At 37.8% G+C, this 26,725-nt stretch overlaps 1 long non-coding RNA gene across 1 annotated transcript; it reads right to left on the reverse strand.

The window, feature by feature from the left end:
* Positions 1-775: 775 nt before the first annotated feature.
* Positions 776-24,507, reverse strand: LOC116421168. The gene is made up of 4 exons (XR_004231471.1): positions 24,382-24,507; positions 17,862-18,012; positions 6,013-6,103; positions 776-1,090 (listed from the first exon to the last, which is right to left on the reverse strand). It is a non-coding gene; the product is annotated as an uncharacterized LOC116421168 (long non-coding RNA).
* Positions 24,508-26,725: the final 2,218 nt, after the last annotated feature.

Raw genomic sequence — 26,725 nt, forward strand, 5'->3', positions numbered from 1 at the left:
CTCTAACACTCTAACTGACCCCAGACCGTGCCTCGTGACCCAGCCAGACATCCATCAGGACATGAGGGATCCCCCAAGCCTCTGCTTCTAGCATACCTGAGCCTCTCTGCGCCCCCCTTCCCTGCCTTGCCCCCTCTTGCTGTGGGGACAGAAATCAAATCAATGCTACCATTGTGGCTGGAAAGGGTATGAAAAACTTATTGCCTAACATCTCTATTCACAATCCCTGTGACTTCCCAGACCAAAACTCCCTTCCCTAGCCACCATCTCCTAATGACTTCTCAGGGGCATTGAGAGGATCAAGTTAGATAAAAGTCATGAAAGTACCTTGATATCCTGAGCTCCTGGAAATGGCAGTTTTGTAACTTTTCAGAGCTAGTAGGTACCTTTGAAGTTCTCTAGTCCAACTACCTATTTTTACCTTGGATTTAGAGAAAAGGGAAGTGACTTACTCAATGTCACACAGAGTACTGACACCAGGTTTTCTGTCTCTGAATGACACTCTTTCCCTGTGCCACATTAAAATATAAAAGGTTATTTTCTTTGCCCACTGAAGACCCTGTTGATCACTGAGTGAGCTTTTTGTTGTTGTTTGTTTTTGTTTTTGATCTTAACAATGAACATTTTGGATACCATCTGACTAAAAAGGACGCTGAAAATCCATCTTATTCCTCTTCTTCCAATCAGGACATTTAATTCATACCAAATAACCAGTTTTCAATCCTTTTCTCTGAACAAACTCCTTTGGCAAAGGGTTCTATAGTTTCATAATTTTAATAACTGGAAAGTTTCTTTTAATATCAATCTCTCTAGTTATGGTCCATCCTCCTTCTCCCTCTTCTCTTTCTGACACCCTTCTCCTTTCCTTTATATTGACTTCTGCTTGAGCTTTTTGCTGATTTGATGGGAATTTCCCAAGACTTATTTAATGAAACCATGAGATTGGGTGGGAGGTGGCTGCTGGAGGAAGGAGGGTGGCTGCCATTTCTAGGAGGCCCTGGGACAGGAAAATCACCATACAAACACATCCTCTTTTTCTTGGTAGAAATGGAGCCCAGACATTCACCACCAACCTGTATCCAAGTATGAGCTGGAACAGGAATAAAAGAGAGCAAAAATAGCTTTTAGTCAGTAGAGTGCTGCTGAACCGCTTACAGCCAGTTTGAAGTGTTTGCCCAGAGCAATCTCTTCCTTTGAGTATCCTGCAGTGACTTGGAGACCTGAGTTGATACAGCTTCTCACATTAGCTTCCCCTTTATCCCGTGTCACCAGGGGCAAGAATCGAGACCAATACAGACACACATTTGAAGGTTCAGAGGCTCTCTCTGGGATACCAGTGGACATTAAAAGACTTGAGGTGTGTGTGTGGGGAATTCATCGTCCCTCCTTCAACTGTTGGAAAAGATCCCTGAGAAGGACTTCTTCCTAAGTAACTGAATGTGGATGTCTGAATAGTAATGCAACTTGTCTCAGGTCTCTTTTATTGGCTAGACATTTGATTGCCAACAGAACCTACTATGGTGCTCATTTGCCATGAAATGGTGAAGAGAAAGGCAATGACTGTGGATTTGGAATATTGTGTCAGAAACTCCCAGGTTGTTAGATTGTAAGCTCCTTGAAGATACTGTGTTTGCATAGTGCCTGAAACATAGTAGGTCCTTAATAAATGTTTATTGAATTGAATTATAAAGACTTATTTGTAAAGTCTTAGGCTTCTCTTTTCGGGGGCAGGAAGATGAGATAGGGCCATAGGAAAAGCTCTGGAACTGGAGTAAGAGAGCTGGGTTCAAATATGGTCTTTGTTACTATCTTCTGATATTCATCCAAAACAGACGAGATTTCTACTTTGAGGCTCCTGGAAACTTTAAACACAGAAAACGTGGGAAAATTTAAATAAACAGAGGGATAAGATATATTTCTCTCATGTTTTTTATATAGGACTGGAGAAGCTTTTCTAGGTTTTCTCTGTCTCTGCTCCCTTTTAACTCTGACTGGATATACAGCTGTAAGGTGAGAGGGATATCGGGCACATGGAAAGTGCTTAGTTGACTAACTGGATGTCATTTAGCCATAAATCCAGTGATCCTATGTTATTGAGTCCTTTGATATAAATGAGTTGGATCTATATATTGGACTGATTGGCAGAGCAGACCCTTTCACCCCTCACCAGTACAGCTGGCCATCTATAAAGTCAGAATCACAGACCAAACCCAGGTGATCTCAGTTTCTAGCTGAATGTGGCTATAAATGAAGCATTAAATAATTTCTTTGCTGTAAGGAATCTCGAATAGGTTAGTCCAACCTCCTTCCATCAGGCCCGTGAGTGTCTAAAATGTGCTAATTAGATACATTTGTCTCTTCTCTTCTTATAGATTTACAAGGATAGAAACACCCAATGTTCCTTGCTTGTTAGTTTGGGGATTGATTTTGGTTCTTTGACATTCTATGGCCAAACAAAAGGAAGGACCACTGGGCCATTCCATCTATCTTAAGACAATGCCCTGCAGACTCCCAAGGAATAACCATTTAACTTGCCAATAAATCCTAGCTGCCAACAGGCATTTTCATCTACCCTACAATGACATTTTCTATATGTATTGTCTCCAACAATTAAAATGAGAGCTCTTCTGGACCGGGGACTGCCTTTTATTGTTTGTATTCCCATTGATTAGTATGACACATAATAAGTGCTTAACAAATACTTTAAAAATTAATTAATATAATTCAAATTGTTGTGGATCTGCCGTCAGAAGACCTGGCTTTGAGTTCCAGATTTGCCACATAGTTGCTCTGTAATTCTGGATAAGTCCATAACTTCTCTAAGTTTCAGTTTTCTCATCTGTAAAATGGGGATAATAATACTTACACTACCTCTCTTACAGAGCTTTTAGGAAGATCAAATGAAATGATGTGAGAAAATACTTTGTAAACTTGAAAGTTCTATATAAATGTTAGCTATTATACTTCAGTGGATCTTTGATCTCTTTGATGTGGGTATTCCTTCAATGATATAGCTCTGGTTACTTTGGTAAATGCCAAGTAGAGGGCTGAGGCAATTTCTGAGTCAATTCAGGTCCCCAATCTAACTTCTATCTAAAGGATCCATGCAACTGTAACTATGCACCTGATTGTAAGCAAATCTGAAGGTATTAGAACTGGGGTATGAGCAAACAGTTCTCAAAAGAAGAATTACAAACTATTAACAACTTTATACAGACTATTAACAATCATATGAAGATTGCTACAAATTGCTAATAAGAAAACACAAATCAGGGGTAGCTAGGTAGTGCACTAGATAGAGCACCAGCCATGGGAACCTGAGTGCAAATGTGACCTTAGAAACTTAATACTTCCTAGCTGTGTGACCGTGGGCAAGTCACTTAATCCCAATTGCTTCAGGAAAAAAAAAAGAAAAAAGAAAGTAAACATAAATCAAAATAATTCTGAGATTTTACTTCATATATAGTAAATCAGAGAAGATGATAAAAAGAAGGAAAGAGTCAGCATGGGAGAAGAGACAGACTAATAGCGATTGATAGAGCTTTAAATTGGTTCAATCATTATGGAAAACAATTTGAAATTAAACTAAGAAAATGATTAAAATGTTCATCACTTTTGACCTAGAGGTCAATATGCTAAACATATACCCAAAGGAAGTCAGATATAGAAAGAAAGGTCCCATATTCACCAAATTATTTATAGCAGCTGGAAACAAAGCAGATACCCATTGATCAGGACATGATTAAACAAACTGTGGGGCATGACTAAATAGAGTATTACTGTGTCATAAGAAACAATGAATACAAAGAACAGAAGGAGAAATAGGAAGTCTTATGCCAAAGGGAAATAAGCAGAACTAAGAAAATAATGACTAAAATAATGTAAATGGAAGGAATAAATAGCAATAAAAAACAGAACTGAATGCTTTGTAATTATAATGGCCAGGTTTGGCCCCAAAGATATAAGAGTTCACCTACTTTCTGGTTTTTATGAGTGGGGAGAAGGGACTAAAAAGGTACAATACATAATAAGAATTGATCAAAATACTGGTTGCTTTTTTTTTTTTTTAATTCTCTCTTTCTTATTCTTTGTTATAAGAATGGCTTTTGGGGACAAGGGATTTTATTAGGAAGTGATGGTTATTTGGAAGTTAAAGTTATCCCTGTATATAAAAGAACTGAGGTCTGAAACATTATGGTATTACATATTGGAGATAGATGATATCTTAGAGATCATCAATATAGTCATGTCATAAATAAGGAAACTGAGGCCCCTTGAGGGGAAGGCAATTGCCTAAGATCACACAACTGATCTATGCCAGAGCAAAGACTTGAACCCTAAGAATTTTTCAACTCCTATTCTAGAATTCTTTGCACAACAGCACTGTCTCCTAATGGAAATACTTAGGACTGATGAGAAATGTTTTTCTCATTAATTCTCCAATATGTGGGTCAACATTCAAATGAAGTCTGCAGAAGGAAGCCCCTTGCAATAGAGTAATCCAATTAGCTCTCATCATGTTAGAATAGAAATGGCTCTTCTGCAAATAAGTGCATTTTCATCTCTTCATCAAACTTTCAGATCATAAGCTCCAGGTAGAGAATGTGAGAAAGTATGTTATGCTTAAAAAAATCATATCCCTCAATTCTGATGGACATGGCTTTTTTCAACATTGAGATGATTGAAGCCATTTCTAATGATCTTGAAATACAGAGAGCCATCTATAACCAGAGAGATGACTCTGGGAATTGAGTGTGGATCACAATGTAGCATTTTCACTCTTTTTGTTGTTGTTTGCTTGTATTTTGTTTTCTTTCCTTTCTTTCCCTTTTTGATCTGATTTTTCTTGGGCAGCAAGATAATTGTATACATATGTATACATATCTTGGATTTAACACATATTTTAACATGTTTAACATATATTGGATTATTTGCCATCAAGGGGAGGAGAAGTGGGGGTGGGGAATTTGAAACAAGATTTTGTAAGGATCAATGTTGAAAAATTATCCATGCATATGCTTTGAAAATAAAAAGGTTTAATTTAAAAAATCATACCCCTTCCCCAAATCCTTACAAGTCAAAAAACCACAATCAGATTTGAAAGTAGGTATGGGAGTTAACTTATTTTAAATTATGGCTATCAGGAGCTATGAAGACTAAAGAAACTTGATGTAGGAGGGATGAGAATGACAACTGCTTCACACAGGCTGATTAGGAATGGTTGCAAAGTTCTAGACATTCATGGAACCAAAGTTTTATTACTGACCCCCCCCCCCCCATAGGTAGATGACCTCTCCCTATAAACAGATCCAATGCTCAAAGAGTTGGAGGCTCAGTTTAATGATTTTTCATACAAGGGCACCTACGCTGAAGCTGTCTGAGGGTCCACTATCTAAAAGAAAGCTGCTTAGTGCCAATACTGGTCTGGTTGGACTTTGCATTTATGACTCTCTTTTCTTAATAATTCAATCTCCTATATAGTGGATTTTTTAAATTAAATGTTCAATTAGAAGTTATCATTGTGGTTAAAAAAAATCCCAGGCTTGAGGTGGTAATTTGCTTCTTTAGAGCTTCCCAAGAATTGATTTCATCATGTTTAGATACTCTTAAGAGTTTTCCCACAGAAGGGAATCATGTAGTTCAATTGCCACGAAGAAGCTGATGCTTGCAAGTGGAAATTGCATGAGATTATATAAGAAGTTAAGAGCTAAGGTAAGATTTGAATCTTATGCCTCTGGCTCCATATCTAGTCGATTTTTTCATGTTCTAGACTTTGGGATTCCATCTCTTTCTGCTACACCCTCATTCATCACAGCTTCCTATCTGTAAGCCCATAAAATAGAATATATTTCCCTAAGTAGTAGAGTGAAAATAAGGGCTAGACATATGATTTCATTGGTTTGGGAACTCTAAGATTAGGAAACTTCCTCTACTGCAACTTACATTATAGAAAATTGCTCAGAGCTCTGCAAGGTTAAGCAACTTGACTAGGGTCACACAGTCAGTACTTACCATTTGCCAGACTTGACACCATGTATACCAGACCGTGATTTGCTTTTCTTTAGCTTCTGGATCATGCTTCTTCCAACAGAAAAACAGGAACCTGATGCACAGAGAATAAGTGACTTGACCAAGTTCACATAAGTGGTAAGTAGTAGAAATGAAATTCAAATTCAGGTCCCGTGACTCCAAGTTTTAAGTTCAATAATCTTTTCATTGCATTATGCTATAGCTAACAAATGCTGGAATACTAGATCGAAGTCTTGGCTTGGCTTGTGTGACCTTCATCCTCTCTGAATCTGAGTTTTGTCTGTAAAAGGTTGAATCCTTCCAGTTCTAAATTTCATGATCCTCCCGTGTCAGAACATTTGTAAAAACTGTAAATACAACAGTCATTTGGTAAAAGCAGACAGAGAAAGGGCAGCTGCCTTCAGAGATGGAGCCTCAACCTGCCTAGCCTGCCCAGTTTCTGCCTTCATTCTCTTCTCTATCCAGACTTGCCCCCTTTCTATTGCTCCCTAGTTCAACTCAGTTTATGGATCTTGAGCTTGAAAGGACCTTACAGATCATTTGGTCCAAGGCCCTCATTTTCCAGATGAGGAAACTGAGGTACAGAGATAACCAGCTAATGATTGTATGAGGCAAAATCCCAAATCAGTTCTCCCTGATTCCAAATTCATTCTTCTACCTAAGGTGCCACCTAATTCCATCCAACTTGGTGGAACTGGCCTTATATCAAGTTAAACATTACAATTTTGGCTTTGTTTCCAAGGTACCATTCTGTCAATTCAATTTAATTCAATTAAAAAAACCCAAAAACCTTTAAGGGATTGATTGAGTGCAATGTTCTCTACTTCATAGTGAAGACATAATGATGATAAATGACATAATACCTACTCTCAAATGGTGTAAACCACTTTTGGAATCTTTTTGGAATCCCAAATGGTCTGATGGAAGACCAGCTATGGGAATCTACATGAATCACAGTCCTAGTGAAAAATAGTCACAGAAATCCAAGGCAGAGGATATTCCATCTTTCCTCTGGCCTATTGTTGGTTTGGGGAGATAATGAATAGGTGGGGTGTTAGAATGGGTAAATCCTCTCACTATGTGTGTCACATAACCTTTTAGAACTGCTGTTTCCCTGTAGATAAAATGGGGATAGTAATATCTGTAGAAACTATTTCACAGGATTATTATGATGCTTAAAAGAAGTCATATATGGGAAGTGCTTTGAAAACTTCATAATTTTATGTAAATGTCAGTGATTTTCTATGTATGGAGCTCACCGCTTAATTTCTTTTAGGTATAAAGTTAGTGTTATTTTCAAGGCTCCAGGTTCTACAAGGATAGGAGTGGGAGGGAGCTAGTGCTTCTCCTATGAGGTCTCAAAGCTTGCTTGGGGGACAGAGAGAAAAGGAGAGAAATGGTGCCTCCAAAAGAGGAAAAGCAATAGAGGGTCAGAAGACTAAGATGAAAGCAAAAACAAGAGAAGAAACTAAGAAGCAAGGGAAGGAAGGAAGAAAGAGACAAAAGATAGAAGGGAGAAAAGAAAGGAAGGAGGGAGGAAGAAAGAGACAAAAGGTAAAAGGAAGGAAGGGAAAAAGGAAGGGAGAGAAGGAAGAAGGGAGGGAGAAAAGGTTGAAGGGAGGAAGGGAAGAAAGAAGAGAGGGAGGAAGAAAGGGAAGGAGGAAAAAAGAAGGAAGAAAAGAAAGATGGAAGGAAAGAAGGCAGAGGGATGGATGAAAGAAAGAATGTGACATGTGTTTCCCATGTCTCAGTTTTCAGACTTCTGGCTTGTAGCACATCAAGCCAAGTCTTTTCCCAGTCATACCCATGGCCCCATCTTGGCACTAAATTCAATCACTTCCTCATCTTCATTCCCATTTCTTCTTGCTGAGAAAGCAGGAGTCTGATTTTTCCACCCAGGACACTAGCTGAGCTCCTTCTGATTTCCAGCTTCAAGCCCTCAACCTTTCTATAAATAGCCACTTCAATGAGGACTGCTGCTTTCCTCTAGCATGCAGAGTTCCTTCAACTTGCCTTGCTAGTGTTCCTTCTAATGCAAAAATACAAAACAAAACAAAAAAAACGACCTCTCTTCTCCTGCTTTTTGTAACCCAAAGCTGAGTCTCTCTGACCAATGATCATAGTCTCTATGCACATAAAGCAGATTTAGAGGTCCTGGAGAGAGGAAAAGGTGAGGTGGAAAGGGCCAACCAATTATTTTCCTCTCTTGTCCCGGCATAAATTCTTTTTCAAAAATACGTTTTATTGATATCTTCTGTTTTTAGATCACTTGCCTTTCATTATATCTTTCCTTTCCACATTCCCCCACCATCTCTTAAAACAAAGAATAAAAATAGAAAAAAATCATTTGAGTAAACTAATCAACACAATGAAAAAAGTTTGACATTATATGAGATGCTACATAACAGTAGTATCAGTAGATAAGGCATAAATTTTCCCCCAGACTTTATTATAAACCTTATCCTATTATGATTCACTTGGTGAGCTATGACCAGTGATAATGGGACCAAGTTTTATGAGTTGGATGCCTACGACTTCATAGTTTCATGGACCACAGACTACCCTTCTAATTCTAGGCTTTCTTAGGTCACAAGAGGAAACGGGAGAGAGTGCAAATGGTACCATGTAACCCATCAACCTACATTAATAATTCAAAAGAGTTCTGATTTTATATGGTCATAATTTTAAAACTAAAATGGATCTTAGAGTCCATCTAGTCTTGCTCCCTTTATTTTACAGAAAAGGAAACTGAACAACAGAGAATTTAAGTGACTGTTAATAAATGTCTAAGGTGGGATATGAAACTAGGTTTTCCTGGTACCAAGTCAAATCCTCTATCGACTTCAATGAGTAGCCTCTCTAATGATACTATGAATCTAATTAATGTTACTCTCTCCTCACTCTTGTGGATGGCCTTACTAATTGACTCAGATTGAATATAAATAGCAATTATTTCTGCTTTGATGGGAAACCATGAGGGTCTTCCCCTCCCAGAGTCATTTATTTATTTATATTTTTTTTTGAGGGGAAGGTTGTAGAAAGAGGAGTTTCTTTGGCTCAATAACTATCTAGCCTTATGGTGCAGTGGATAGATTGGTAGTCCTGAGTTCAAATTCAGATTCAGATACTAGCTTTGTGACCTTGGGCAAGTCACTTAGCCCCAGTTGCCTCAGGAAAAACAAAACAAACCAAAAAACCCCTACCTAGCTTTAATCACTGAATGGGTATGGTCTCAATCAAATAGACCTGTGGAAGACCTTAGCTTAAAAAGACCAAGGTCTCCCACTGTCTCCAGGGACATCTCCAGTCGTCCAAATCTATACCTGGCCCCTAGACATCCTCTTTCACTTTAATCCAATTCACTTGCAGGTCATATCATCCCCTCCCTGATGTCCTGGTCCTCTTGGAGAATGAAGGACAAACAACAACAATTACATCCCTGTCTCCCCCATCCTCATACACTTCAATTCAACCCCTGGTAGCCAGCCTTCTCATGCTGAATCTCTCTGGATTTGACCAGTCTGGTGCTTTGACAAGAGAGACACTTTCCATCACAAAGTCTCCCTATAGCTTGGTTGAACCTGCTCAGTTTTTTGCTTCACTTACATAGTCTTCTGGCAGCTATTTGATACAGTGCAGGGAGGACTGTGCCTGGAGTCAGGAAGAACTGAATTCAAACCCAGCCTTAGACATTTACTAACTATGTGATTCTGTGTAAGTCACTATCTCTGCTTCAGTTTTCTCAAATATACAGTGGGGATGATAGTTATAGCACCTACCTCCCATAGTCATTATGAGGACCAAATGAGATAATATTTGTAAAGCACAGTGCCTGGCACATAGTATACACTGAATAAATGCAAGCTATTATTATTTTTGAACCCACAACAAAGGGTGCACCCAAAGGAGATTTTTCTATACCCCAGCATACATACATACATTTTAAAACTTTATTGGATTTATAGATCACAGAGCCTCAGACCCTCAGAGTTGGAAGAGACCTTAGAAGACCTCTAGACAAAATTACATATAAAAAAGAATTCCTCCCATACTTCCCTAACAAGTGATCATCCAGGTTTTTCTGGATGACCTCTGGTGAGAGGAAGTTTATTGACTCCCAAAGGAACCCATCTTATTTTTGGACATCTCTAATTGTTATGAAAGTTTTTCTTTATGGGAAATACCAAATCTTCCTCTTGGCAATTTTCACACATAACTTTGAGATCGAGTCTTTTGAACCAAGAATATGTTGAAGCATTCTTCCATATTATAAGCCTTCAAAGATTTGAAGATGGTCAACAAGTCCACTTTCTCCCAAATTTTATCTGTAGGAAAAACATTGCTAATTCCATTGACTCATCCTTAGATGGCACTATCCTAAGGGCCTTTCTGACCATTGTTGCCCCTCTCACCTTTATCATTCTTCAATTTATTGATAGCAATCAAAATTAAAAATAACATTCCAGATATTGGATGAACAGTTTAGAGCAAGGTAGACCTAGTACCTTCCTAATCCCAGAAACCATAACTCTTAATAAAATATTCATTTTGTTGGGCTTCCATCTCACATTCTTGAATTCATGCTGAGTTTCAGTCTATCAAAACCCTGAACTATTTTTCAGATCAATTGCTTTCTTGCCATGCTTCCTCCAACTTATTTATGTAAAATTGGTTTATTGTGCACATTTTAACATCATTTTTTTTCATCTGATCCTTTGACTTCATTAGTGGAAGGGATTTCCAATGTAGAGATTGTTCCCCTCTATTTAGATTAGAAATTAATGAACAATTTACAATCACACAGACCTTCCTGGGACAAGAAGAGATTATCTTTAGCTAATACAGGTCAGGGGAAGGACTTGAACTAAGGTCATTATGACTCTGAAATGATATCTATTCACTGTGCCATGCTATCTAGAAAATGCAGTAATGGCCCCTCTGTGCTTTGCCCTGGTCAGACCATGTTCAAAGTGTTATGTTCTGCCCTTTTCAGTCCAAAGATAATTTTCCTTGGCAGAAAAAAACAGAAATAAAGTAACAGATTGACAATTCAGCCTTTTCTCCATCATTGGTTATTAGTCCTACATCCACAGTGAGCAGTGGTCCTATTCCTTTTCTGATTCTCCTTTTTCCCCTTATAGATCAAAGACATCTTTTTTCTTTCTCTATTGAAATGCCTTTGCTAGGCTCAGCTGAGGAGACAGCTGTAGGATTCATGTAAAGATAAATTTCCTGGCAATTAGGGGCATCTATCAGTAATTAGAGACATCCCAAAGTAAAGTAAAGGTCCCTTGGGAGATAGTGATTTCTCCCTCACCAGATATCTTGTTGTGGTTGGATGAACACTTGGAGATGCTGTCAAGAAGATTCTTGTTCAGGTCCAAATTGGGCCTCTCAGGGCCTTTCTAACTCAAGATTCTGCAAGATTCTATGATTTTTTTCTTTGGGGCCAGTCCTGGGATTTCATCATTATAAGGAATTCCCAAAGAGGAAACTTCCTTTTACCCATGTAGATCTGAGTGTACTTTTCAACTTCAGTGAATTTTAAAAAGTTGGCTGGGACATTGAGAAGTTACTTACCTAGAGAAATATGACTAGTAAGTGACAGAGGTGGTACTTGAAGGTAAATCTTCCTGACATCAAGACTAGCTTTCTATCCACTACAATATGGTGCTTCTCTCTAGGATTCTTAGTTCCTTTTTACATCTATACCCATCCCTAATGGCTCTTCAGCTTACACAGTCCAGCCCAATCCAAATGTAAATTGTTATCTGGGCCATAAACATTTCCCCTCCGTTTGGGTTTTTCTATGTGGACTGTTAAGTTGAAATCTTTTGATTAATTGGCAGTCTTATGATAGAGGCTTTGCTGTGTTCTGATCAGAATAAATCAGTGCAATGTCATCTGCCAGTGAAAACACCCCAAAGACCTTATTATCAATAGGAGATTCCTCTTTCCTTTGGACTCTGTGCTGGACATCATCCATGCCTTTCTCCAGTGGCAAGCACCTTTGAATAGTATGTGCCTTTCTATTTTATGCAAACACCCCCATTAATGGAAAAAACACCTCAAAGAGAGTGAGCTACAGATATTGGGTCAGGAGCATGATTTTTTTTTTTTTTTTTTGTGAGAAGGCACAGTACCTGAGATCAAAGCTTTGCATTTCTCTGTTGAGAAAGCATCTTAGAACTTCCTTTCAGAAGACAGAATGAATGAACCAAGTTTTCTTTCATGCAGAAATGACTTTAGAAAGTCTTTCACCAGGGAAGTTATTTTATTTGGCAAAGATAAAAAGCTACTAAATATTTTATAACAAATTGGGGCTCATTTCAGTCTATATCCAAGCTATATTTCTGTAGGATAAAATGCAAACTCTTTCAACTAGCATTTAAAGCTCTCCACAATCTCATTTCAACTTGTCTTTTCAGGCATCTTGTTCATTTATCCCCTTCACATAATTTATGTTCCAGTCAAATTGACCTATTTGTTGTTCTCTGTACATGACATTTAATTTCCCACCACTATGTCTTTGCATGTGCTATTCCCCAATGCCTGAAAAACTCTTGATTCTCACCTTTGCATCTTGGCAAAGATCTCTTCAAGTCTTAGTTCAAGTATATGCCTTTTCTTACTACCTTGCTTCCTTTATTTGTTAATGTTCTCTTACCCTTGATATGACCTCATATTTATTCTATCTATCATCTATCTATCTATCTACCTGCCTACATCTCTCTCTCTCTCTCTCTCTCTCTCTCTCTCTCTCTCTCTCTCTCTCTCTCTCCCTACCTATCTATCATCTATCTATCTACCTATCTATCATCTACCTACCTACCTACCTCTCTACCTACTTACCTCTCTCTTTGTCTCTGTCTGTCTCTGTCTCTCTGTCTCTCTCTCTCTGTCTCTTTCTCTCTGTCTCTCTGTCTCTCTCTCTACCTACCTATCTACCTATCTATCTATCTACCTATCTATCTATCATCTATCATCTACCTACCTACCTACCTCTCTACCTACTTACCTCTCTCTTTGTCTCTGTCTGTCTCTGTCTCTCTCTCTGTCTCTGTCTCTCTTTCTATCTTTCTATTACTTTTGTTTATATGTGGTACAACCCCTTCTCAATTCCCCCAGGAGTTTTATTTTTGTCTTTATAACCCCAAAATCTAATAGAATGTAAGATATAGAATAGGTGCCAGATAAAAGATTGTTTTGGCTTGTTTTGAATGTAGAGGAGAATGGCTTGCCCTACCAGGGTCAGCCAGGTCCTTTCTAGCCCTTTCAGAGCCAGCACCCTGATTGCTTGCAGGGAAATAGAGCTTTCCTTTAATAGTCATCAAGACTCTGCCTTTGAGGTTATTGGCTTGTTCATGCTGCTTGATGATTCCAGGTTGTTAGAGAGAGTGGATGATTAGCTCTTCTCCCCAGGAAGCTCTGGGCTTCACAGAAGAAACACCACTAGTATTCTCTCACAACTCTTTCCTCTGACCTATAATACTGGGTCTCTTCTGGGATTGAGAGGAGAATTACTACCTTGACATGGAATTTCAGCTTTAAAGACATCTGTAAGCTTGTTTCTCCAGTGAAATATTCTGAGATCACTGTGCTTCACAGAAAGTTAGTCATAATGGGAGCCAGAAATGGGGACATATTTGAATGAATTTATGTAGGGCCCAATTTGGAAATGTTCATTAGCACCACAAAACAATAAAGAATTTATTACTGTTGCTCTAGTCAGGCAATCTTCCCAGAAAGAGGGAAGGTTTGGAACCCATCCTGTAAATAATTTGTGCTTTACTGAACAGTGTCCTGGCTCTTAGAGAATATTTATAAAGTCAGCTCCTTCTTTTCCAGTTAGGATCAATGCTCCCCATTCTTTCTTACACATATTACTGGTGGATTCCTTTGGTATCTGTGTAAGTACAAGGTATAGTGGGGTGGGGGAGAAAAGGGTCCTTTTAATACAGGTTCCTTAACAAGGTGTCCTCAGAGACTGCTGTTGGCATCCAGTTTTAGTTATCTTCACATGTCTGACTTTTGTATTCCTAACTTATGGCACTTCTTTCCATTTCTTTCTTCTTATTTATCCTTTATGACTGAGGTCATAAAAGTCAGTGACTCTTCTGGAAGAGTCAAAGAGTGAGCTTTCTGAATTCTAGAATGTAGAAACAGAATATTGTAATTGTCTGAATCTAGAATGTATAACAGCCATGATGGAAGATAGGAGGCTGCATGGTGTGGTGCTAAGAGTGATAGTATTTAAAGTCAGAAGATGTAGTATTCAAATCCCAGAGCGGTTACTCCCTCCCTTGGTGTCCTTGGAAAAACCAGTTCACCTTTCTAGATTCCACTTTTCCTACCTGTAAGATGTAAAAGGGTCGCATTAGATGCCCTCTAAAATTTCTTCCAATGCTAAAGCTAAGATCTTTTGAAAATGAAGGGCTTTTTTGCCTCTGAATTCTATAATACTAAGCTGTTTGAGCAAAACATTATCAGATAAATGGGTGGGGGCAAATCTCTTGTTTGTTTCTTCTCTAGACTACCTCTCCACTCCCTCCCTTCTATAACTGGTACCATTCAGTGGAGTGAATTAGTGTTTAGTCACAATAAAAGCTATTCAAGAGGGAAGATCATTATTTTAATTCTATCTGTTCTTGCCCAGAAGGGAACTTTCATCATTTTTCCCATTGTGGAAATGTCTTATCTGGCTCCTTGAAGCAGTCATATGTCATTGACCTGGAAGATTAGTTTTAGATGGAGCAGAAGGTCAATTTCTTGACACTCTCTTTTCTCACTGGTCCCTGGTAGCCCTAGGCTCCCCATTCCCCCAGTTTTCACCTTTGCGTTTATAGGTAACATTTTACATTTGTCTCCATTGACCTTCTCCTCTGACATATTTGTACACTTACTTAATCTCTCTGGGGGGATTGGCATCCAAGAAGGTTATGGGGGTCAGTTTATTTTGAGGAGAGTTTGTGGGCAGGCACAGAGGCAGACTTATGGCACTCCCCATTTTTCAATTGCCTGGAAATTCTAGGTTCCTGGTCTCCTTTCTGGCCCCATGGGCCATATTCTTCTTCCCAGGCAGCTCAGGATAAGCAATGGCCTAAAGGCTTTCTACTTGTGATGTATTAGGGAGCAGAGAACTCAGAGGACCAACAAGTATTTATTAAAACCTTACTATGTGCTAAGCACTGTGTTTTGGGATACAAAAAAAGAAGAAAAAAAGTGGTCCTGATGTCAAGGAGCTCACCTTCTAATGGTGATGTGGACTCCATCACAATTTTAAAGAAGATAAGAATATTTTTTGTCAAAGAATTTCAAAGAAACTAAATCATAACTTGAAATTAGAAGGGACCAATTGGGGAACACCTTTTCTTTCTCTTTCTTTCTTTCTTTCTTTCTTTAATAGTGCTTAGAAAGTTTACTTTTAATTCGGGAAGACCTATTTTCAGTTTCACTTCTGACCCATACTCAATGTATGATGGTAAGTATGTATTATAAGTGATTTTTAAGATTGTAAGTTGCAGAAAAAGTGTCAATCAGCATTGGTAGACGGGATTTCCTCACCTTAGAGTTCCTTATAACAAAAAAAAAAAAAAAAGAAAAAGAAAAAAAGTCATGGAACTAGATCCAGTCTCTATTCCCTTTTGAATGGAAAACCAAGCTATTTCTTTGTGTTTTTAAACAATGCTTTAGATATCTGGTGAACAGTTTAAACTGAGAATGAATTTACATATCATCTCTGAGCTGAGATTATTCTTCTACTATATAACAAGCGTAAAGAGGGAAATGTGTTTTTTTTTAACCTTTGTTATATCTCCTAGCTTATAGTTCAGACCTTTGAACACAGTAGCGGCTTACTGAATGTCATAATATTTATTGAATCAGGAATTCATACCAAAAAATTATAATCTCAAAATATTATCAGAACTGAATGCTTAAAATCATTATTTCAATTTTTGGAATACTTGTTTTGCCTTTAATTGACTTTGTAAACCCCTAAGTGAAAAGAACCTGCACTAATTAGTCTTCCTACCCCTACCTCACCACCATTTTGACCTCTGTACTTCTGCCTATTCTTGATTCCTTCCCAATTTTGGAATCCATGAATCAAATGCTGATTTGGAAGTGAACTTAAAAGTCATTAAGTCCAACCACATCCTCTATGAAAGCATTTCTTCTGCAGAATCCCAGATGGTCATCTATCTTCCACTTGTTTCCTTGCCTTTTTATGGAGGATACTAAATGAAACAAAGTAAGTAAAATACTCTGCAAAGTTTTATGCATAGGAATCATTGAGGTATAGTGGAAAATGTAGATTGAAGACTAGGTTCATGTCCTTTGAAATCTACTGGTTGTATAAGCCTGGGAAAATCACTTAACCTCTCTGTAGTTATCCAGGCAACTAAGACTATTCAACTGTAGAGAAAATACTGATTCTAAATGGTAGAGGAAATTCCATCTAATCATCAAACCACATGAAATTATAAACTTGTCAGCTATTTATATTATTTATTAAGTTCTTATATTCATGAAATAAGGAAGAGTTGAGTTTAAATCTTCCCTCAAACACTTGCTAACTATGTGACTGTGGGCAGGTTGCTTATAATCTTTCTATACCTCAATTTCCATATCTGTAAAAACTGAGAATAACAATAGCAATTCCCAGAGTTGTTTGAGGTTCAAATGTGGTAACATATATAGAACACATTGCAAACCTTAAAGCTATATTATATATATTAATTATTATTTTTACTCTTTTAGTTATTTTTACTCCATGACATAGCCCACTCCATATCTGGACTGGTATAAATTTTAGTCAGCTTAATATATAAGTTAATATATTAGCTTAATATATAAGCTAAAATCTTTCTATAAATTCTGCTTTCTGGCCTTATCTTCGCTGTTCTTCACTCCATTCTGCATTGTTTATTATTGTTGAATTATTTTTCAGTTGTGTCTGTCTCTTTATGAACTCATCTGGGGTTTTCTTGGTAAAAATACTAGAATGGTTCCCTTCTCTAGCTCATCAGATGAGGAATTTTACAGATGAGGAAACTGAGGTAAACAGGGTTAAGTGATGTGCCCAAGGTTACATAACCTAATAAGTGTCTGAGGCCAGATTTGTACTCAGGAAGGTACATTCCTGACTGTAGATCTTTAAAACTGGGACATTAGGTACCGATTATATGCAAGTTACTCTGCTGGTGCTAAGAATAAAACAAAGCATGTTTGTGCCTTCTCTCAAGAAATTTGTAGCCTACTGAGGTGGAAGAGGCTTCATACAAGATATATCCAGATTAACCTAATGCAAAGCAGAAGTCAGTGAAATCAAAGACAAGATTTGTCCCCATGTTACAAGAAAATTCAGAGAGGGGAGACCATTTTTAGCTCTTGTGCCAGGGAATGGGAAGGGAGCAGCAGAATCAGAGAAAGCCATGAAGGCAGGAGGAGCATCTTATTGAAATTTTCAGTCTTTCCCAAGATCTGGCACAATGCTTTGTACAGAGGAAGCACTTACACCTCTATTAATTTGAATTTGCTTTTAGAGTCCCAGATCTGCTGCTAACTTCTAAATGGAAATTGGATAATTAGGAACAAGGGTAATTTCCAGATGTATAATTGACCCACTGGCAAAAGGTGAAGCAGAAGGTGGGCAAACAGCCATGTTGTTTCCATATGGATGGATCCAGTTTACTACCAGGAGGAAAGTGGTACAGGTAAGCAGATTTGTGCTGCAGCATCCCTCATCTGGGGTCGGCTCAGGTGCAGCACATTGCGGTGGGGTCCTGAAACCTTGTCGTGTCCCCAGGGCATCCTGACCAAATACTTACCTTGAGCTATGATAACATGCTTCCTCCCCCTTAGAATCCAGCTCTCCTAACCTAGGCATCTGCCTAGTGAAGGCTGATCTTCATGATAGTTGGAGCTTGGAGCTGTGATCTCATGTATCTCTTCTCCTGAGCACTCCAGGATGCGGGTGCCCTAGTGAAGGAATGAAGGTGTTCCATAAAGAGTCTGCTGAGTTCTTTTCAATTGTCTGACTTTTTCCCTGCTACCTGAGACCAGGTAACTAGAGGCACCTCATTTAGAGTGCCCCTAGTATATGGCTCTCTACTTCCTGCTGAGACAATCACTAGCTGTGACCACTAGCTCCGTCTCCTTGCTGGGCCCAGTTCCTTCATCTAAGAAATAAAGGATTGAATGAGATATTCTCTAAAGTCCCTTCCAACTCTAATATTCTATGATTATGGGAGTATAGGAGACCGGGAAGGGGGAAAACACCTTGAGAAAAATGGGAATGGGCCCATCCTCCTACTCTCATTCTGCTTTTCATGAAAAAGTGGTTATTTAGCCTAAAACAGAAGTATTTTAAATATACTTTAAATATATATATGTATGTATATATACATATACACATATACACATACACATAAATACATACCGTATATATTCTGGTGAAGCAAGTTTTGAAAGCTATGTTTAGACATCCTCTGCTCTAAACCCTAATAGTTTCCATACTGATTTCAGCTCTGAAAATACTGAAGAGGACTGCCTTTTAGAAGAAATTGAACTAATAATGAAGCGCTATCTTCTCCATGTATATATAAATAACTTATATATACATACCATGTAATACCACACCAAGTGGGGAGGGAGAAAGCATTTTTAAGTACAAAATTATGCATATGTATATGTATGTATATGTGTGAATATACACATATAGTATTTATGCTTTATATAGTTTATATACAATATAAATACAATTTAGGTATAATATGTATATATACACATAAACACATATATATCTGCATATATAGACATACAAACACATTTTCACAATGTACATATATACATACAGATTAGTGCACACATGTATATGTATACACACATATACAAATGCATGCATACATATAAATATGCATATAAGCAGACATACAGTATACAAGTATATGTGTATATATGTATTACATATATATATATATGTGTGTCTATATATATATATATATAATTTCTTGACCATTATTAACTGAATTCTTGCCTATTACTTTGTGTAATACTGCTCCTATCTATATTGGGATTATGGCTTTTTCTTTCTCTGCTTATTTTCAGCTCAGCAGTAGTTGGAGTTGTTAAATGCCACATTAACACTTCCTTATTATTATTAGGAACTACAACATTTCAACTAACTCTCTAGTTCTCTGAGGCTTCATTTATTTCTCCTATCTTCCAGAGTAATAAGCTTTTATTCAGCTCTTCCTATTTTCTGTTCTCTGGGCTAAGCAACCTTCTATACTTAACTCGAGGCACATGATATCACTGGGTCTCACCTCTGTTACTTCTAATTCTTTCTAAATCTCTCTGAGAGGGCATGGCTCACAATGGGTCAGCATTTTCTCACTGTACTACTCAACCTTTCCCTTTAGACTGTGGGAATTCTATATACATGGTGATGTTTTTTTCAAAGACCTGGTCTCAAATCCCATGCCCTTCATCTTTACCTAAGCCACATATGGAGATGATCATATCCTGGATCCCATTATCACTCACAAATGTTTCGTTTCCATTTTCAAAAACTCTCAGATTTTTCTTTCTGACTATAATCTTCTATCATCACCTCTCTCTCTCTCTCTCTCTCTCTCTCTCTCTCTCATTCCTCCTAAATCAATTTTTTGTCATTGCTATTAATTGTTGACATTGTATAAACAATAATATTACTAATTGTTGGCTTTAATCTTCTCAAAGTACTTTACAAATATCCAATTTGATCCTCAAAACAAACCTGGGAGATAGGTACTATTATTATTTTCATTTTACAGATGAGAAAACAGAGGCAGACAGAGGTCAAGCAACGTGGCCAAGATCACATAGTCAGTAAATGTCTAAGATCAGAGATGCTCTCAAGTTCTCTTGACACCAAGTCCGGTGACCCATCAACTGCACTGTGACTTCAGTCCCTTCATCCTCTTCATCCTTCAGAGCTGTCCTAGGTCACTTCTAGTTCTTTTCTCTTCTCATTCTTTTTTTAATCATTTCTTTAAATTTATTTTCATTCAAAACAAATTTTTAAAATTTGTTTTAAAATTTTTGAATTCTAGATTCTCTCCTTTATCCCCACCCAAAATTAAAAAACCATATCTGATCTTTTCTCATTCTTGACTTTATGATATACTAGTTTAGCTTCATACTCTCCTGTGCTCTCTAAACCCCTACCTCCTTGTCCTATTGTTTTCAATGCCTTGCCAAAACCCAGCCTGGGATTATTCTTGCCATCTGCATCTACCTCTTCAGCTCTTATTCCTGTGCAGCTGAACTGTGCTGGAGGAAATCACACAGACTTGCTGTCTGGATCCACTAGAAATTTATGTTATCTAATATTAACTGGGCCTTCATTGCCACAAGGGAATATTTTTACTCTTCCCTAATTGACTTTTTTTTTCTTTTCTTATAGCAGCTGTTCTAAAATTTTTCTTCTCTCCTTAACCTGGTCTGTCTTATTTTACCCTGCCCTCACAGCAAATGATCTTCCATAATACTTTACTAGGAAAAAAATTGAGGTAATTTACTATAAACATCTTCTTCTCCATTTCATATCTCGAAATCCCATGGTATTATCTTTCATTTTCTCCTTCTATACTTCGGGCTCTAATAAAGAAGTGGTTCTTTTTCTTGCCAAAGTTCACCCTTTTATGTATTCTTTCAATCCCATAGATTTTTGTCCCCTCTGGCAGATTGTCCCAATAATCATCCCTTTCCCCCTTCTCAAATCTTTATTTCTCTCCATTAACAACAACTCTGCTGCTTAAAAACATACTTATCTCTCCCATCCTTAAGAACCCTTTATTTGACCTTGCCAAAAAAAGAACACAAAAGACTAAACTTATTTTGCCCCCTTTTTAAAGGAAAGGTTAACTGTGAAGATAATGTGGGTGACATTCTAAGAAGGAACATAAGCCCTCAAAAAAATCACGTCAGGAGTTTATTACTCACAGACATGTAATTCTTTGGTCCCATAGGAGGGACTGGACATCTAGTGGGATTTGTAACCCAGTCAAGAGCACAGATCTCTGTTTCTGCCCTTATATACAATTTCATTGTTGCTGGTTAGATTCATAGATATTCAATAGGAAGGCAACCTTAGGGACAGTTGATTGGTGGATGGTCTGGACCCAAATTTTAACTCTACCCTCCCTCTCATGGACCACAAGGGCATCATGATTAGGAACTATTGCTAACCCTGCATACCAGAATTAGATGGAGATTGCTAGACTGATTAAGATCAGTAGAGGATTGCATTCCGAGCCTAAATATAGCTGACTTAACTGATACTGGATGTATAGAAGCTTTCTGACACAAAAGCAGATTAGTTAGTAGTCACTTCTGCCAGCTAGGGCCTAGTAACAGGTCAACTCTCATAGTTATTGAACTAGTAGGTAAGAGTAATATTGTAGATATAATTTATCTAGATTTTAGAAAACCATTTGATGAAGGAGTTGCTGCTATTACTGTGAAGAAAATAGAAAAATGTAGATAGAATAATAATGTAATATATAGATTTGAAAGTGGTTGAATAGTCAAACTCAGAATGTCTCTAATGATACAATATCAACTTGGCACAAAGTCTCTAGTGGAGTACCTCAAATATCTGTGCTTAGTCCTGTATTTATTAAATTTTTAATCAATGCCTTGGAAAATGACATCAGTGACATGTTCATCAAATCTGCAAATGAATGAAATGATGCTGGAGGTTATAGATAACACAGTAGATGACAGATTTAGAATTCAAAATGATCTCAACAGGCTAAAACATTGGGCTAAATCTAACAAAATGAAATTCAGTAGGAATGAATGTAAAGTCTTACTATTGGCTTAAAAAAATCACCTCCAATGTACAGTATGGTAGAAGCATGATTAGATAGCAATTTGCCTGAAAAAAAGCACATGGAGTTTTACTGGACTGCAAACTCAATATGAGCCAGCAGTGTGATATGGAAGCCAAAAAAATTACGTAATCTTGGGCTATATTAAGAGAGGCATACCTTGCAGGAATAAGAAGATCATAGTCCTTTTGTACTCTGCCCTAGGCATCCCTCATTTGGAATATCATATTCTATTCTGGGTCCCACAGTCGAAGACAAAGTAGAGAAAGTCCAGAGGACAATCAGTGTGGTAAGGAGTCTTGAGTTCAGATGTATGAAGATTGGTTGAAGCAACTTAGAATATTTAGCTTGGAGGTTAGAAGAACTGAGGATGAGGTAGATATGATAACTGTTTTTAAGCATTTAAAAGGAAGTCATATACGATAGAGACTAACCTATTCTGTTTGAACCCATAAGGCTGAAGCAGGAGCAAAGGAAGATGCAAAGAGAATTTAGAGACACATCAAGAAAATCTTACTAATAATTAGAGATATTCAAAAGAAGAGGCAAATTATCATCTTAATAAGATTTCCTTTCATTGGAGGCCTTCAAGAAAAGACTGGGTAACTACTTGTCAGGTTTGTTGTTGTGGGGATTTTTTTTCAGGTGTAGTTTGGATAAAGTGTTCTCTGAGGTCCCTTTCAACACTCAAGAGCTATGAATCAATCATTTCTTCAAGCTCTTGTCCCTTCTCTAGACTCCCTTTCATAGCAAAACTAAAAAACTTCTTTATTCTTGTTGCTATCTCTTCTTTACCTCTTCCTTCTCATATGCAATTTGGCTTTCAACTGCTTTACTCAGTTGGAACTTCTACCTCTAAAGTCACCAATAATCTCTTCATTGTCCAATGCTCTTTTCCCCAATCCTCATCTTTCTCGATTTGCAGCATTTGATAATGTTGGCTATCTTCCCCTCCTGAAGGCTCACTTTTTGAGCCACCCTGTTCTCATTTTCTCCTACTCTGTCTGATTCCATAGTCTCTGTTGCTAGTTCAGCACTTACGTCTCATCCACATACTATAGGTAGTATAACTAAAGCTCTATCCTATTTTCTTTTCCCCTATCCTTGATCTCACTATATAATCACTTCTCCTTGGGTTTAATTATCATCTGTCTACAGATGACCACTACATCTATTTTTCCAGCCTGTTCTTTCTTCTAAGCTCCATTCCCACATCTCCAATTGCTTACTCAGTGTTTCAATCCTCCTATTCCTTAGTCATCTCAAACTAAACATGTCTCAAGTAGAACTATATCTATTTCCTCCAAAATCTGTTCTTTCAACTTCCTCAGTTCCATTGAGAGTATCACTGTCCTTCTAATCATCCATGTTCAGAGCCGCAGAACCATCATATTCCTCAGTCTCCCTCACATCCTCAAATTTAATTAGCTGCTTATCTTATCTGTCCCATAGATATTTTAAATTCAGCATGTCTTTTCTTCAGCCCCTCTCCTCTCTATTTCTAACTTTCCTCTGGCTGGTGAGGGTACCACCACTATCCCTTCAGGCATTGAGGCTTCATCTTCTCACTCTCTTACAGCACTCTCCCTAATTAATCCGTTGCTACATCCTGTTTATTTGGCCTTCACAACATCTTTTATATATACCCCATTCTTTTCTTTCACATTGACACAATGCTGTTAGCGGCCTTTATCTCTTCATTCTTGGACGATTGCACTTACTTTCTGGATGACCTCTTTGCCACAAATCTCTCCCCATTCCAGTTCATCCTTCACTCCTTTTACTTCTTAAAATCCTTAGCTTCCTTTAAACTCAGTTCAATCATCACCTCTCCTATGCAGCCTTTCTTAATCATCCCAGTTTCACTTATCTCTATCTGGGCAGCTAGGTTGTTTAGTAGAAACAATCTAGGACTCTTCTAAGCTCTGTGATTCTGAGCAAGTCACTTTTCCTCTTTTTGCCTTACTTTCTTAACAGTAAAATAGGAATAATAGTAAAGTTGCTGCGAGAATCAAATGAAATATTTGTAAAATAGTGCCTGGTACACAGTAGCTGCTATACATTTTTTATTTCCTTCCCTCCCTACCTCCCTGCCCCTTCCAAAACTGCTCTCTCATTGATTATTTGCCCCTTCCCTGGGACTCTTGGTAAGTGGGATCAGGCTCTGGCCAGTGACTGGGCAAAGAATACAGCTGATTCACACACTTCTGTTCTTGGCCTCTGGGGCTATAGAAAGAAAAATCCTACTGCTTGGGGGAAGATAGGCTGACTAACTATTTCCTTTCTGTTCACCATTCCTCTTTCCCCCTATGCCCAGGGGAACTTTAGGAATATGCAACCTATACCTATTTTATAATCTAGCCCGAAAATACCTTCCATACCCCTGTCCACAGAGCAGAAAACCTAGTTACTAAAATTAACCCACTAACCCCAGCCCTGGGATGGTTGGCTATAATTTTCTTTGTCAGCTCACCTATATATTCCATGACCCAGGCAACCTGATGGAGACTGACAAACTTCCCCACCCCCCTGATCCTCTGCTGCCTGAAATGCTACAGCCCCCCTGCTGTGTTCAGAGGGGAAATTTTTCTCTCTAGTAACTCAGCTTAACAGTTAATAATGGTACCGAACATGCATGTAACAGTTTTCATCTTCTGGGCACTTTACAGCCATTATGAAGCTAATCACCATATCTGTTACTTTCTATAAACACATCACAATTGTGTATACACACCCATCATCCAGGGAACAAAAGCTCATTATGGGACTTGGGAAGAAACAGCAGTGTCAAACCAGCCTTCTCCTTCTGGTGCCTTATTTATTTATTTATTTTTAAATAGAAACTATGGAGAGAGAATAAAGTGGGAACAAAACAAACTCAGGCTAGAGAAATGGAGCAGTCACCAAACAGAGTGCAAAATAAAGCAGGCTGAATGCAAAAGAGCGATCAATAAAGCCATGTGAGAGTTCACAGAAAAAAGTATACATATGGAAGGTAGCATTGGAGAAGGCTATTTGTAAGAGGCAACATTTGAACTAGATCTTGCCTGGTAGATAGGATTTTGATATTCTTCTTTGGAATGTGGCAGATTTAGATTAATCAGAGCATTTTAGTAGTCCAACCCACTTCAAGATACTGCTTCTGTACTCTGGGGCAGCTGGGTGGCACAGTGCATAGAACACCAAACCTGGAGTCAGGAAGGCTCATTTTTCTGAGTTAAATTCTAGCCTTAGACACTTGCTAGCTGTGTGATCCCAGGCAAGTCACTTAATCAAATTTTCCTCATCTGTAAAATGAACTGGAGAAGGAAATAACAAACCATGCCAGTATCTTTGCCAAGAAAACTCCAAATGGGATCATAAGAGCTGGACACTACTGAAAAATAATTGAATTCAAAGGCAGAGATTTGGTTTCTGAACTTTTAAAGGTAGAAAAGCCATAATGGAAAGAGCTCCAGATCTGGAATCAAGGTATTACATGAATCACTTTATCTACCTCAGTTTTAGTTTTTCATTTGTAAAATAAGGGATTTAGAATAAACAATCTCTGGCATCCCTGTGTCTATGTGGCTCTGTGTTTGAATTCATTTTTCCCTTTTGTAAAATAAAAGGATTAGAAGAGATGGCTTTTAATTCTAAGGTCATGACAACTCTGAATCCCATGAGTTCATAGTGAACTCTTTGTAAGAGTAGGTCTCTCCAGACAGAGCAAAAGATCCTAATCAAATCCTTCATACAACACAAAAGGATCAACTACTGTTGGATCAACAAAAAGAATCAACTAATCACCAAATATTTATTAAACATTTACCCCATACCAGACACTGTGCTATGTATTGAGGATGCAAAGTGAAAATGGAAACAGTCCTTAATCTCAAAGAATTTACATTCTAATGGAAGAAACAACAGATAGATAAGTAGATAGACAGATAGACAAACAGATTCAAAATAAATACAGGACGATTTTGAGGAGGAAGGCAATAGGGGCTGGAGGAACAAGAAATACATGAAGACTAAGGAGCTTGAGCCAAAATGTTAAGATAACTAGGGGATTCTAAGAGATTTAGGTGAGGAAGGAGAGAATCCCTGGCAAAGGGGGACAGCCTGTGTGAAAGCATGGAGATAAGAAATGGAGATTTTTGCATGAGCAACAGTAACAGCTTTCTAAGTCACAATCAAGTCTCAGGCATATTGGCAGGCTTCTACAGCAGTTTATCAGCCTTCCCTCTTTATGGAAATAATTATAGGATCATGGAACTCCAGACCTGGAAAGCAGCTTAAGGTTCTCTTTGAACAGAAATGCTGATAGATATAACCAATAGGCGAGTGATCATCCAGCTACTGCTTGAAGACCTCCAGTTAGGGTGAAATTTCCTAAGGTAGCTTCTACTGCTTTTAGAATCCTCTCAGTCTCCATTTTGACATCTCCAATAGCCAGGAAGATTTTCCTTGTGTCAAGTCATGAAATATTATAATATTATTATCATTATTATCATATGATATAATATTATTGATATGATATTGATATGATTATCATATCAATGATAATAATGATAATAAGTATAAGATATTGGTCTATACCTAGTTTCTGCCATACTATTTTCTAGTTTTCCTAGCAGTTTTTGTCAAATAGTGAATTCTTATCTTTGAAGCTGGAGTCTTTGGATTTATCAAACAGGTCATTTTAAGGTTATTTACTACACATATAGATACAAAAGGTATCTTTTGTAGCTAATCTATTCCACCAATCCACTATTTTCTTTGTTAGCCAGTTACTAAATAATTTAGATAATTTCTACTTTATAATATTATGCCTA

This window comes from Sarcophilus harrisii, chromosome 2, assembly GCF_902635505.1.
Source record: "Sarcophilus harrisii chromosome 2, mSarHar1.11, whole genome shotgun sequence".
Taxonomy (NCBI): Eukaryota; Metazoa; Chordata; class Mammalia; order Dasyuromorphia; family Dasyuridae; genus Sarcophilus; species Sarcophilus harrisii.